The sequence below is a fragment of the Grampus griseus genome (genome assembly GCF_964374135.1).
Source record: "Grampus griseus genome assembly, chromosome: 3".
Taxonomy (NCBI): Eukaryota; Metazoa; Chordata; class Mammalia; order Artiodactyla; family Delphinidae; genus Grampus; species Grampus griseus.
The window spans coordinates 7745440-7759322 of record NC_139019.1 but is presented as its reverse complement, the minus strand read 5'-3'; the positions used below and the strand labels follow the sequence as shown (position 1 = coordinate 7759322).

General features: G+C 39.7%; 1 protein-coding gene across 1 annotated transcript in view; it reads left to right on the top strand.

Annotated features, from left to right (window-relative positions):
• The first annotated feature begins 640 nt into the window (after window positions 1-640).
• SEMA5A (semaphorin 5A) overlaps window positions 641-13883 on the top strand; it is a 349482-nt gene continuing 336239 nt past the window's right edge. Inside the window, exon 1 of the mRNA XM_082652404.1 lies at window positions 641-696. The gene's annotated coding sequence lies outside the window, so the exon portion shown is untranslated. The remainder of the gene's footprint in view (window positions 697-13883) is intronic.

The window sequence follows — 13883 nt, the reverse complement described above, 5'->3', positions numbered from 1 at the left end:
GAATGAGCAGATTGGATAACTTTACGTGGTTTTAGTAAAGTGAATTATTTTCACGGTTTACAATTCCTTTTTAAAATAAGGTTATCATATTGTGCATCAAACAAATTAATATGTAAATAAAAATACAAGCTCAAAATCTAGTATAGTTTATTCTATACCTTCTGCTTTTATCTCCTATTTTTGAAATGCATTACTTAAGGTACAATATATTCCCCAAAACAGAATGGAAGAGCCATCATAAAATGGGTAGATTCACACCATCTGTCTGAATTTGATGTTCAAACTGCTAAAAGTAATTCAAACAGGTGTGGAATGATGGTCCTTTTATTAGTTTCATGAGATTTGTTCTCATGTATTAACAATATTTGAATTTTTATTTCTTCTTTTCTGAAGAAAGAAGTCCATTGGTGCATGGGATGCGAGGCTAGGGCTGTCACATTTGTGATTTCCAAGTTGTTCTGTTGTTCTGTGCTAAGCCTTGCCAAAGCAGCTGGCTGTGCAAGGCATTCATGGAACTTTCCAGAATCGATAAAAAGTGACCATGGCCTCTTTTAAAACGGGTTAATAGAATCTCTGTTTTTTTTTCTTTTCTTTTTTGAAGCACTGGTATGTGAGAGTTGGGCTGCCCTGCCTGAGCGACTGTGGATCCTTTGTGTGATACATGATCAAGGAAACACTCCATCCCTTCCCTCCTTGGTAAGTCGGACGCTCCAGTGGGAAATGAAGAAGCCAACAGTTGTATAGATTGAGGTACTGTGATGGTTGATGAGCATCAATTATATCTGCTGTTAAAAATGGCAGTGAATGAATGAGCAGGCTTCCAGAAAGAAAGTGAAAGCACAGAGAAGTTAAGTAATCAGCTCAAAATCTGACAAGCGGTCAGAGGCAGAGCTGTGATGTGAACCTATGTTCTAAGCCCTAACCCAGTACTACCTCTTAGCACAAAAAATGGCTCCTGAGAATAAGGACAGACACACTTTTATTCTGTACTGGAAATACTCAGGTCCTTAAAGAAAAGCTCACAATAAATAGTGAGAAATCAGTTTTTCAAACAGCAGTCTATATCAGGAGATGGTCAACTTTTTCTGAAAACGGTGAGGTAGTAAACATTTTAGGATTTGCTGGCCATATCATCTCTGTTACACCAACTCAGCTCTGTGTTGTAGCCTAAAGCAGCCACAGGTGATATATGTAAATGAGCAAACGTAGCTGTGTTCCAGTAGAACTTATTTACAAAGACTGTTGTCAAGCTGAGCTGGATTTGCCCCACAGGCTGTAGTTCACTGAGCCCTGGTCTACATGCAGTGCTCAAAGATCCCAGTGCAGAGAGTGAGAGTGTTTTAGTGGCCAGTAGGTATGAGTCCCTTAACAAAATTTAGCTTGGATGCTCAGAATTTAATCATAACCCACTTTTAATGAAGTCTACTGTAGCTGCAAAAACCTACTCCTTGGAGTGAGTGCATTTGGTGTCCCAATGCTTTCCATGGTCGGCATGCCTCTAGTGTATTAGTCTAAGTCCAAGCACCTAGACTATAGCTCTGCTCAAAACAGGGCCTGATCAAGAATTTGGTAATCCAGAATGTATAGCTCATTTACAAAATAAGTTCAGGTAGCATTTCCTATTTTGGTCTCCATATAATTTCTAAATGTGACATTTTTATTTTGTAGCCTTATACATGCTGCTGCTTATACATATTAGGGCAAATATGCAATTATCTTGGGCTGTCTTGTAATTATGTTGCACAGAAGTGTTCTGGTATCAAATCTTCATCTTTTATTCTGAGCAAAAGCAGATGTTTACAAGAGTCAAGTTTGAACAAGATTGACATACTTAAATCATGGCCATACCCTTGGCCACATACATCAGATGAAGTGGGTTTGTTTTTTGTTTAACTTTTTCTGTTTAACTTTTTCTTACAAAAGGATACTTCTGACACCTCAAGGCTTGTTTGACTCTCTATCTCACTGCTTATCATCTAGCAAGACGGGTAAAGCAAAGCCAATTAATTTGTGTTTCTTGAAGGAGTTTAAGCAGGGACCTGTCCTATTCTTTCATAGAAATAAGTAGTTGTAGCAAGCCCGTGAGCCTGATGTAGGATCACTTTTGAAGATGTGCCTTTTTCCAGAGCCCCTCGTCCCTTGGTACTTGTTCCACACGTAACGGAAAAGTGTTCTTCACTTTAATGGCAATGATATAAAAAGTAAAATTCAGATGATAAAAGTATTGGAAAGCTGTGTATGGTACCTTATTAACTGGAAAAAGCAGGTTGCAGAATAATATATTCAATATAATCCCATTCATCTTAAACACACACACACACCCCGTCTCTGCACACAAGTGCCTGTGTGCTACAAAGTCTGCTAGAACATAGACCAGTACATACCAAACTCTCAGTAGATTATCTCTGGGGTTGAGGGTGTTTGCCCTTTACGAGCCATATATTCACTATCTAAAGTTTTCTCAGGAATGTTGTAGTTTTGCAGTTTAAAAATATGAAAAAAAAGGATTAAAATAGTGAATGCTACTTATGGAAATTATGTAAAAGAAGGGGAAAATTCACCCATAATGCCTCCACCAAAGACAATCACTGCTGTCAGTTAATGTAGTCTTTTGTGAATGTTTTACAGAGTTGAAATAACACTAGACATAAAATTTTGCCTATATCATCTTATTGAAAATTGTTAATAAATCTCATTTTAATGCATCATAATATTCTATCATGTAAAGACAGTATAATGTAATTTAACTGCTTCTTCTTTGCTGGAGGTATATATTATTTTCAGTTAACAAAAATCATAGACAATGTGAAAGGATCATGACAAGGGGAGTGTAGCAGACACCTGGATTCCACTGCTGCTTTCTGGTTTTTTACACCTCACACTATCACTACCTTATGAAGAGTAGAAATTTTGGAGCATAAAGTAGATGCTTCATGATATCAGCTACTATTATAAAGCTTTTTTTTAAAATTGAAGGTTAATTCATTAAGTCAGAATAGCTGTAGTTGCTTTGCTATTTCAGAGCCAGTGAGTTTTAATCAGATTGCCAGTAGGCTTTGCAGAAGTGTCCTAGACCTTTATACTTCACCAATAATATGTTAGAGAGTTTGTTTTGCTAAAACCTTACTATCATTATCATCATTAATTTTTTAATCAATTTAATAGTATTGCTTCCTTTTATATGTTCTATTGTTTATTCATTATGGTATTTGGTAGATTTGTAAAAACTTTTTGTGATAATTAGCCATTTTTTGAGAAGGGGGAGACAGAGAGAAAGTAGAAAGGGAACTTACATGTGTGAAAGAACTGTTAGTCCTTATTTTATACCCATTTAGTTCTTGAGATTCAGCATTTTCTTACAGATATTAACAGAATTTATTTTTAAGAATATTAACCGTGGGCTTCCCTGGTGGTGCAGTGGTTGAGAGTCTGCCTGCCGATGCAGGGGACACGGGTTTGTGCCCCGGTCTGGGAAGGCCCCACATGCCGCGGAGCGGCTGGGTCTGTGAGCCATGGCCGCTGAGCCTGCGCGCGTCCAGAGCCTGTGCTCCGCAGCGGGAGAGGCCACAACAGTGAGAGGCCTGCTTACCGCAAAAAAAAAAAAAAAAGAATATTAACCCTTTGTTGTCATTTCCCCCCACTCTATTTGCTTGTTAGCTTTATCCTTTTAAGTTTAAAGAAGTTTATTTTAGTGTTGCCAAATAGTTCCTTCATAATTGTTTCACCAGTGCTTAGAAATTTAATAAAAATTTTCCTTTACTTTCTTCTGATGTTATTAAAAATATTCAATTCTTTCATTCAGGGAAGAGTTCAGTTATTTAAGAATAGCTATCATTTTTTGTAATTCTCATAGTTTTATTGTGCCTCTCTTTTAGCTCTCTGACAAAAGTTATCTGACAATGTTAATCTAAGGAATATGTTCAGACAATCAAAATATTTGTAGGAATGAGAGATCTCAATGACACATTGCTTCATCCTACAAATAGAGACCAAGTTTACACCCAGACAACTGAAATTCTTTCATTCTTTTACTTTCCTCTTTTGGTCAGGGAATGGTTAACGTTTGCATTTTACCTATTTTTTTAACAACTGTATTTCACATTTTTTATTTAATAGAACTTAACTCATTATGCTGAGCAGTATTAAGTCATATCTCAGTGTTTTTCCTCTTGTTTCATTTCTGTTCCTAACTTTTGGTGTTTGCATTAAATGTTCTGTGGTGCATCTGAAAGACCAAGGCAACACTGGTTGAATCTCATGTGTATTGGTTGATGTCTTCACTTGTTGACTTTTAAAGCACTTACCTAAAATATTAATTTCATTATGAATTTTCATGTGCCTACCATAATGGTTTCATAGTTTATAAGTTCCAAAAGATAGAGAATTAGCTAGATTTCTCTTCCTGAGATGACGTGAACCTGGAAAGATTGAACCCCAACTCAAGTCTCCATCTTTCCTTAGTTTTCTAGATTTGTTGGCTGTAAAATTCTGAGTTTTGCTGTCATTGTTTCAGGTGGTGCTGCTGTGCTGATACGAATTCTATTTTGTGGTATTTGCAATGCATTTCTATGTATATTATTGATGCAAGGTAAGCTGTTGCTTAAACACACTGCGTGGTTGTATTTGGGGATCTAGATTTAGCCTGTCATTCTCAATAAAGTCTGGAATCCTAAAGCTGTGGTCTCCACATCTTATTATTCTTGTCCCATTGCCTAGTCAGCCGGATGGAAAATCTCCATGAGGTGATCTGGAAAGGCCCCATGCAGATCTGATCTGTTTTGTCATGTGCATCTCACTCCACATTAGCTAAGTCCATGGACAGGAGAATTGTCTGCTTCCATTATCCACGCGAGGAGAAATTGGAGTTCCCGTTAGGGAGCTGGGGAAACCTTGCTTTCTCTCCTGTTCTCTTCCCTGTTGGAATTTTGGCCTTTTTTAGTTGCTTGTTTAGGGGAGTAACTGCCAAGTGTGTTATTGTCCCGGCTTTGTGACTACTATAAATATTTGTGAGTCACAGATGTGTGGTGAAGTTCAGAATCCATGTTCTTTCCTTCGTTTTGTGTTTAAGTCGGGCTGGGAATGGCATATGTGTACTGTTCATTCTCAGACACCGATTTGAGGGGCAGAGGTGTGTGGGGTTAATTGCTTGGATTTGAAGCTTTATGTGTGTGTGTGTGAGGATACTGCCCCCTTGATTAAACTGTGCGTAAGATATTTTTTTGGCAGAAATCTCCAAAGGGCATAAAAATGACCCCATGTTTGGAATTTTGGATTTCAGGGGACTTGAGGTTTTCCTGCCTTGTGGTCTCCAGATCAGAGTATTGGAGAGGCTTCTATAGCTGCAGGGTTACAAACCTAATCAGTTCATGTTTTATCCACTGGGGCCTTTCATGCGGTTTTCATGTGTGTTTGTGTCTGTTTTAGCCTCCCAGGCCACAAAGGGAGCAGAGTCATTTTGTTTCATTTGCTTTTGCATAAAGCTTGGGCAGTAACCACTCTTGGTTAAACCAAAGCAGAAAAAGCAAAGGTTGGAGAGATGGTCAGGAGGTTCTGGGAAGTAAATACCAGCATATTCTCGTATAACAATGTCTCAAAATAGTGATCAGATCTTCCACTTCCAGCGTTGAGGAATTAGGTGGGTATATCTAAATTGTTTATCATTGCTCAGAATTTTTTGGGGGGATGGGGGGAGGTGACCGCCCTGCTCACAGCTTCACAGCCTTTGAGAGCTCTTCTTCCTCCTTCCATAGAAAGTCACATCCTTGCTACAGTGATGGTGAGGCTCTTGCCCCAACTGGCCAATCACACATCCCACCTGGTGGCCACTCTGAACAGTTCTACTTGTGGCCAAGACTCCAGCTTGGACACCAAAATCCCATTCCTTCTCTTCTACTCAAAGACCCTTTCTTTCTTGCATCATCACTTTTTATTTTCCCAGCTCTGTGGGATCTTTCCAATAGGAATGCAAACATTAAACCATTAAAAATAAATGAAGTGTTGGCTTGAATTTCCCCTCCAGCTATGACCTAATTCTCTTCTCTGTACAGAAAAATTCCTTGAAAGCATTTGTTTGTAATTATTATCCTCAATTCCTGTGTGTCCACTTCCTCTGGAACCCACTTGGACCACACAGTCCTTCCATCAATCCTGCTATGTTGCTACATCCAGTGGTCGACGTGCAGGCAGCATCACACGTGACAGTGTCAGCAGCATTTGTACAGTATAATCCTTCCTTCTCAGCTCCTTGAAGCACTTGCTCCATCTGGCTTCAGGACACCACCATTCCCTGGTGTCACTCCACATCTCTGGCCATTTACCTCAACTGCTCATCTCCCTTCCCTACTGGAGTCCGAAGGGTTCAGTGCCTTGACTTCACCTCTTCCCCCGCCATCCTCACCATTTGAATAAGTTCTGCCCTACCCATAATGTAGGCTCCATGAGGGCAGGGATTTTTGCCGCATTTGATCATTGCTGTATCTTCAGGCATAGCGAACGGCCTGAGACATAAAAGCTGTCAATGTTTATTGGTTGGGTAGATGGATGGATGGATCTTTTGGGATTTTTCAAACTGGATAAGAAAAACCCTATTTCTAATTTGAATACAGAACTGGAAGTACATGAGATTGTCTGCAAGAGGAAGGAATGGGATTATTCACCCTCTACCCCCAACCAGAGTTTAGTGTATTTGGTATAATTTTCCCTATATTGTCCAGCAGGTGGGTACTTACTTGTTCACCGATTCTCAATTCACATGTCACCTCTTCTATAGACCCTTATCTTCTGTCTCCATGGCTAGATAAATTACGTGGCACATCCTTTGTGTCCCCACGTTCCTGGGCATGTCCCTACAATGGCAATTTAAAGTTGGATTCATTGTACTGTTCCTTGTAAACACGCAGTCTTTCCTTTTCAGACCAGGAAACCCTTGACTTGATTGTGTTCATCTTCCCCATACTCAACACACAATAAGCACTGAATACGTACGTGTTATTTAGTGAAGTGATTCCGACTGAAATTTTGTAAAACGTGATTTACTGTAATGGTCCTTAAGAGTGTGATAAGAATGTGCTCCTCCAGCCTTCTGATTATGCTATGTTTGATTTAAGATGCTTATTTCATGATTTTGCAATAATTAAATAATTAGATTTGTGGTAGCCATTATGGACTGTCCCCATATTGTCCAGCTGAGGCCATTCATTCCACTGTTTTTCCAGAGTGTTTGCTGCTTTCTAGTGTAAGTGCACATCATTCATAGTACTTCTTAGAGAGGAAAGACTGCACAATCCTTCCGGAGTCTGTTTCTCCCTGATGGTTGTCTATGAGTCGAGAAGATAACTGGAGGAGAAGTTGACAGTAGTCTAGTATCACATAGACCAAGACCAATGGCCCCCTCCACCATGCAGTAGGATCAGGTGTCTGCTTCTTCCTGGCATTTAACTTTTCTTAAATTGAGTGTTCACACGCACTCTTAGTATTGCACTGGAATTTCATATGTATCTGTCTTCAAGGAGTACATATTATTAAATGTAAAAATAGCACAGAGTAGCATGACTCTTAGGTTATGGGGCTGACCAGGCTCAGAACTCTGAAGTCATATTTCCTGTAAAGCAGATATCAGGGATGTGCATGTTCAAACAACAGCACTGATGTGCCTTTACAGAGTCCCTGCTATGCTGGGAGCACAACTCTGAGTCAGTTGAATATGTACATCTATAGACAGATAGGTAGGTAGATAGAGAGATAGATATAAATAGATACAGATATGTTGATAGATATATAGGTTTGTAGATAAAGGCACAGATAGCACTAGCCTTGAGCTCATGAAGGTCACTAAGGCAGGAATACAATCAATGAAATAAATGTCTAAAACAGTGTACTAAAGCCCAGATTTGTGGCTTAATTATGAGTTTCTGATAAGTTAATTGATAGCTGCTGAAGGATCCACAGCTGTGCAGCACCTTTTAAATGATCTTTCACTGACTTGGTGCTACAAGCACGTGCACATACACATATACACACAATGGTTTTCATTGGATGGTGTGGACCGCCGGCCACCATTTTTATCCCCCATCCCTGAACACATACACATGTTCTGAGCTGAGCTGTGACCAGCAGGTAGGAAGCTTCCACAGGCCAGGCACACAGTAGGACCCAAAGAAGAAGGAACAACATCAGTGAAGCATGGAATGACCATGTGTTTCCCATACAAATGCTCATTCTGAAATATCTTCACTGAAGCAAGCATATTTTTAGTAGGCAAATCTAGTTCTTTGCTCCCAACTATGACTTTTCTCTTTTTTTTTCTGGAATTCCTTCTTAACTCTATTTGATATGTAGTTATATGCTAACCTGATCATTCCACTGCTATATTTCTAGGAGCTGATTACATTTCTTTTGCAGCTTTCTATTTTATGTGCTTTTATGCTCTTCTAAGATTATTTCATAATCCAGATGGAATTAGGGTGGTGTCAAGGTCTTAGAAGTTTTTTCTGAGATGTCATAATAATAGCAATAATAAGAAAAGTGAATTATGATGGTCTAACTTTGTTCTGTGGTTATAATGTTAAGTGTCACGTATACTCTAACTTTGACTGTTATTTTCTGGTTCAAGTTTTGTCTTTATGGAAGAGCATTTACAAGGTCATTTTTGTTTTCTTAAGCAAATCCTGACTGGTCAGAGATACCTACAGCTAACATTTCTAACCACAGGTGCATGGTTTGTGAAGACTATTGATTTGGAGTAGGTTCTTCTTTTTCTGAATGCAGGCCAGTTCCCCGAGCGTAGAAAGTGTGGAGTGTAAATATTCTATGTCACCTCCACCTGCCTGCATGTTTGGGTCTGAAGGACTTGGACCAGTTAAAAAGAGGAGGTCATTGAACAGCCCCTTGTAATGTGGAAATGATAATAGAAATTTGATAGAGGTTCTCCAGCATTTCATAATATGGAACATGTTATAAACCACTGGTACTAACTTAGCAATAATTCATACCAGTGGCTAAAGTTATTTGAGCACACCCTACATCCCAGGCACTGGTATAACTGCTTTATTTATATCGTTTCATCTTCTCAGCAACCATACACAGCAGGTTCTAATATTATCCACAGTTTAGAAATGAGTAAACCAAGGCATGGAGAGGTTAAGAAACTTGCTAAGGTAATTTAGAGGTTACTTGGACGCCGACCCCAGTGAATAATTTATAACTTTTGAATCCACAGTGTGTTTTACCCCCTTTATTTTATAATGGTCACCAAGGGAGCTCCCATGGCAGACTATTACAGAGAAGAATTATAAAGCAATAGACCCACCTATCCTAAATGTTATTTAAAAGCAGCTATAGGTTTCTGCACATAGTATCTTGGTTTTATTTCACTGAGGCAGCAAGTATTTTGAGGGTTGGAACCCACTCTTCCTGTGTAATTTCCTTGCAGAAAACACATGATTGGTGGTTAATCTTAAACAAAAATCCATCATGGATAAAACATCTGTATAAACACATGGTGCCTCTGAAGCATCTCTTCCTGTACACGGGGGTCATCAGGGGCATCCCAATTAATGTCGGGTTGGAAATTGTGTTTCTATTATTGTTGTAACACACTAACCATTTTCTTGAAAATTGCAAGGAAAGTGACAAGGAGAAATAACCTGTGTCCACCCACCTGCTCTCTCCAAACAGATCTTTATTGAGTACACACAGGGTAGGAACTCTTTTAGGTATTGATGATATACTGGCTAATATGAAGCCTCCTACTTCTCATGGAATGTATGTTTTGGGGGAGAGTTAGATTATAAACGCTAATAGTAACATATAGTGGTAAGTACAATGCGAGAATCCAGATAGGGTCACGTGATAGGCAGTGACTAGGGGGCAACTTTGGGCCACCTGTGTGCAGTGGGGAAGGGGAGAGTGGTGTGAATGGAGAGCAAGAGATGGGCAAGTGTTAGGGTGCATAGCACTTTGTATGACAGGACAGGACACCTCGATATTTATTATGGGCATTGGGAAACCTTTGCTGAAGTAGCAGTGGGACAGGATTTATTTGCATTTTTAAATTGTCATTTAAATTTTCGTGGTCGCCATGGAGAAAATGGATTGTAGAGCAGCAAGAGGGGAAGAAGGACAACCAGCTAGCTGGCCATCACAGGGGACTGGGCGAGGCATGGTGGTGGTACTGTCTAGGGTTTTGGTGGAGAAACTGGATGGATGTGGCACGTTTCTAGAAGCAGGGTCAGAGGTACTCTGGTGGCTTGGGCACTGGGGGAGAGGGGAAGAAAAATTAGGAGCCATAGTAAGCTTTAGGTTTGAGTAGGTTGTTGGATTGTGGACCATTTACTGAGACAGAAGTTCTGGGGACTTGTGTAGATTTTGGAAGGAAAGTCAGGGATTATCCTAGGGTCATATAAAACTGGGGTTGAAGGTCAGAGAGAATAAGCAGTCATATATGTGAGTCTGGACTGTCTGGGGATGATTGGGACCAGAGATCAGTATTGTGGAGTCACCTCCATATTTGACAGTATTTCAAGTCCAGTCCTTTCACCCAGGAGAGACTGTAGCGAGTAAAAGGGCACCTCAGGCAGAACCGTGGGTGTTGGAGGCTTTGAGCAGGGGGCTGGTATCCCTTGGAGAGCACTTCACAATATTCCGCTTGACGTACTAGTGCTTTGATACTTCAGAAGTGATCTTGAAAGGGACAAAAAGTCCCAAAGGTAATTCTGCCCTTGAGGGATTTCATTCAACGTGTTAGCAGCAAAATTCTTCACTGTTGTAACCTAAAAGGCCATTCTGGTTATGGGAAATAAGGTCATATCCTTACAGTGAAGTAGAGTAGTCCCTTGGTACCTGCAGGGGATTAGTTCTGGGACCTCCCGGATACCCAAATCCGAGGATGCTCAAGTCCCTTATATTAAATGGTGGAGTGCAGTGAACACAGTTGGTCCTCAGTTTCCCCAGATCGATCTGTGGTTGGTTGCATTGCAGATATGGAAATCGCTGATAAGAGGGTCAACTGTATGTGATGTAATGTAATTTATTTTCAGCCTTTATTTTGCTTTTTCTTCCAATCAGCAGTTCTGGTTCCCACCGTTTCTCAAAAACAGTCTCTTGCCAGTTGAGCCTTGGGAGGCATGGGGCAAGGTGTGACGTGGGTTTTAACGACCTGCCCAGTTTTCTTTATTAACAACATGCTACTTTCTGAAATTAAAATTTTGTGCTACTATTCTCTTATCCCTCAGCGTGCTCTTTTCATTACTGTAATTATATTTTTTTCCAGGGACCGTGGGCTAGTGAAAGTTCAGTATTTAGGAGGCCTGGGGAATGTTTTTGCCAGTGAATTTCACATTCTGAACGTCAGTTCTGGCAGCCATCTGCATATCTGTTGACTAAATGAATCTCTGTGAACATTGCAATGTGCTGGGTAAGAGACTCTATGACATGCTGTTAATAGTAATGCAGCGGATAATGATGCAGGCCAGAGAGCCACTCAGTGTCTGATTCCCTGCAAGGATTCTAGTTAACCTCACTTGCATTGTTAACACCTTTTGTAAAAGGCTGAAAGATACAAATCTTAGGATGCCACCAGAATTTTATCAGTGGCTTAGAATTTTGATTTCTGTCAAAGAGAAATGCATTGAGCCGATGAATGTGAAGTTGAGGACTCTCATTTTTCCTAGTTAGTGAAAATAAGATTTCACACTGGCCATGAAGATTCCCCGAGACGGATGTGTTCTGCTGTAAGCCAGGATACAGAGTGGTATGTTGAGAAGTCATGGGTTTGAGCGTCCAGAGTCCACACAGAGACCGTTGTGAAAAGGACACCCATAATGTGTAAGGCACAGTGATCAAGCACTTGTTAAAACTGATGAGCTGAACTAAAGATTAAGTTACTTTTTTTCCAGTGTGTCATTTCATATCCTTTTTAAGACTAATTTTATTCCACAGTTTTGGGATTAGAAACAATATACAGCATCTTTAATGTTGATACCAACGAGAGTCCGATAAAAATGCAACAAGATGAAACAACCCAAGAACACTAAAAGATGCTTGCAAGGATCAGCTAAAATGATAAATGTATTTCTCTCCCACTTTACCACCTAACGAAAAAGGCTGGGACTTGATTACTTGCAAAATTCTGGGAGATGACAGAGCTGGAAAACAAACTCTCAATGAAAATGTCAGGAACCGGTTCTCTGGTGGACTGTCCCTCACGCTAGCCTTCTCGTTTCTTTATCTCTAAAGTAGAGAAAAACCCTGATGCCACATACCTTTTTTAAAGAGACAGAGAGGTTTCTCCCTCTGATTCACCCCATTTCATATACACAGCTACACTGCTTTACTTTTGGGATTCCTGATTCTCCCAATGCTGGAGATAGTTTCTGAGCTAAACATACCATGTATCTGTTCTGATAAAAAAAAAAAAAAAGTCCATCCTCTGGATAGCACAGAGTAGTATTTGTAGCTGAAAACTCCCAAACAAACAATCTGCCCAGATTTAAGAATTACAAATAGCGCTACATTTAGTAACATCCACCCCAAGGGGCAGGCAGGACCAGCCACATTATCTACTGTGTGGGTAGTCACATTCTTCTCAGCCAGGGAAGGGGAAAAATGACGTTTGTGCCAATGGTGAAGAGTGCACTTTTGGACATGTCATTTTATTTATACTGGATCCTTTCCAAGTTTATGTTTCAGTGGGTTTTTGAAGTCTTAATTTTAGCAGTTGCAGACTGGGAATTTTCTGCTGATTTCCTCTTGTTTTTTTGGCAACTGAAGGACTAGAATGTAATTTGGTTGCCATTTAAAAAAATTATCTATGCTACAAGATAATGTAAACAATCTAACAAGTTGAGTATCACATACAGACAATATTTGTAAATCATACTATGGCCTTAAGGTTAATATCTCTAATATACAAAAAGCTATGTAAATTGATAAGAACAATTCAAACAGCCCACAAGAAAATGGGCAAAGATATGAATAGGCAATTCACATATGAGTAAATTCTGATGTCCAGTAAGTAGGTGAAATAATGTTCCATCCACTTCCAACTAACAAAAAAAAAAGAAAAGAAAAAGAGAAGAAAACACTTGCTGCTGGTAGTAAGGATGCTAATAAAAGGGGACTCTCACCCATTCCTGAGGGAAATGTGAATTGTTTATATTTTGGGGAAAGCAGTCTGACAATTCTTATTTAAAAAGTACACATTCTTTGAGGCAGCGCTACCACTTCTGGGAATGTAGAGTATAAAAATGAAAACACTAGCATACATGTATAAGGGTATGTACATTTGGTGTCTATAGTACCTTTGTTTTCAGTGCTCTCCTTTGCCCCCCAAAATCTATAAAAACTACCCCAAATATTGAGTATGTATCAACTGATTATATATTATGTATCAATTATATTATAAGAATGCCTATGATATGATGCAGCCTAATGTAAAGACTAATTTAAATCACTCCTGGTTAACATGGAGAGATTTTCCTAATCAGTGAGAAAAGTAGATCTCATGTTATAAAGCAGAAAGACATTCATCCCCCAAGTCTGTGTACCATGTTTGTGTGTGATAGGTGAACATGGGGAAAGATCTAGACGGTTATCCACCAGACTGCTAAGGATGGCTCTGTGGGTAGGGGGAGAAGCAGCTTCTGAGAAATGGCCCTACAGTAGGCATTAAGCGTGCAGAAGTGTGAAGACTGGGGAATCTGGGGTCATGAACACTAATCCTGTTGCTCTGGTTATAGATGAGTCTGGTTATAAGTAAGCTCATCAGTGAGGTGCTTAAAATAATTCCTGTAAGGGGTGTAGGCTCTTCTTCACCCCCCAGCCATTGCTTCCTTATGTCAGGAATCCTTTCTCACTGTCTTTTCATAGCCTTCATTCTCCTTTTT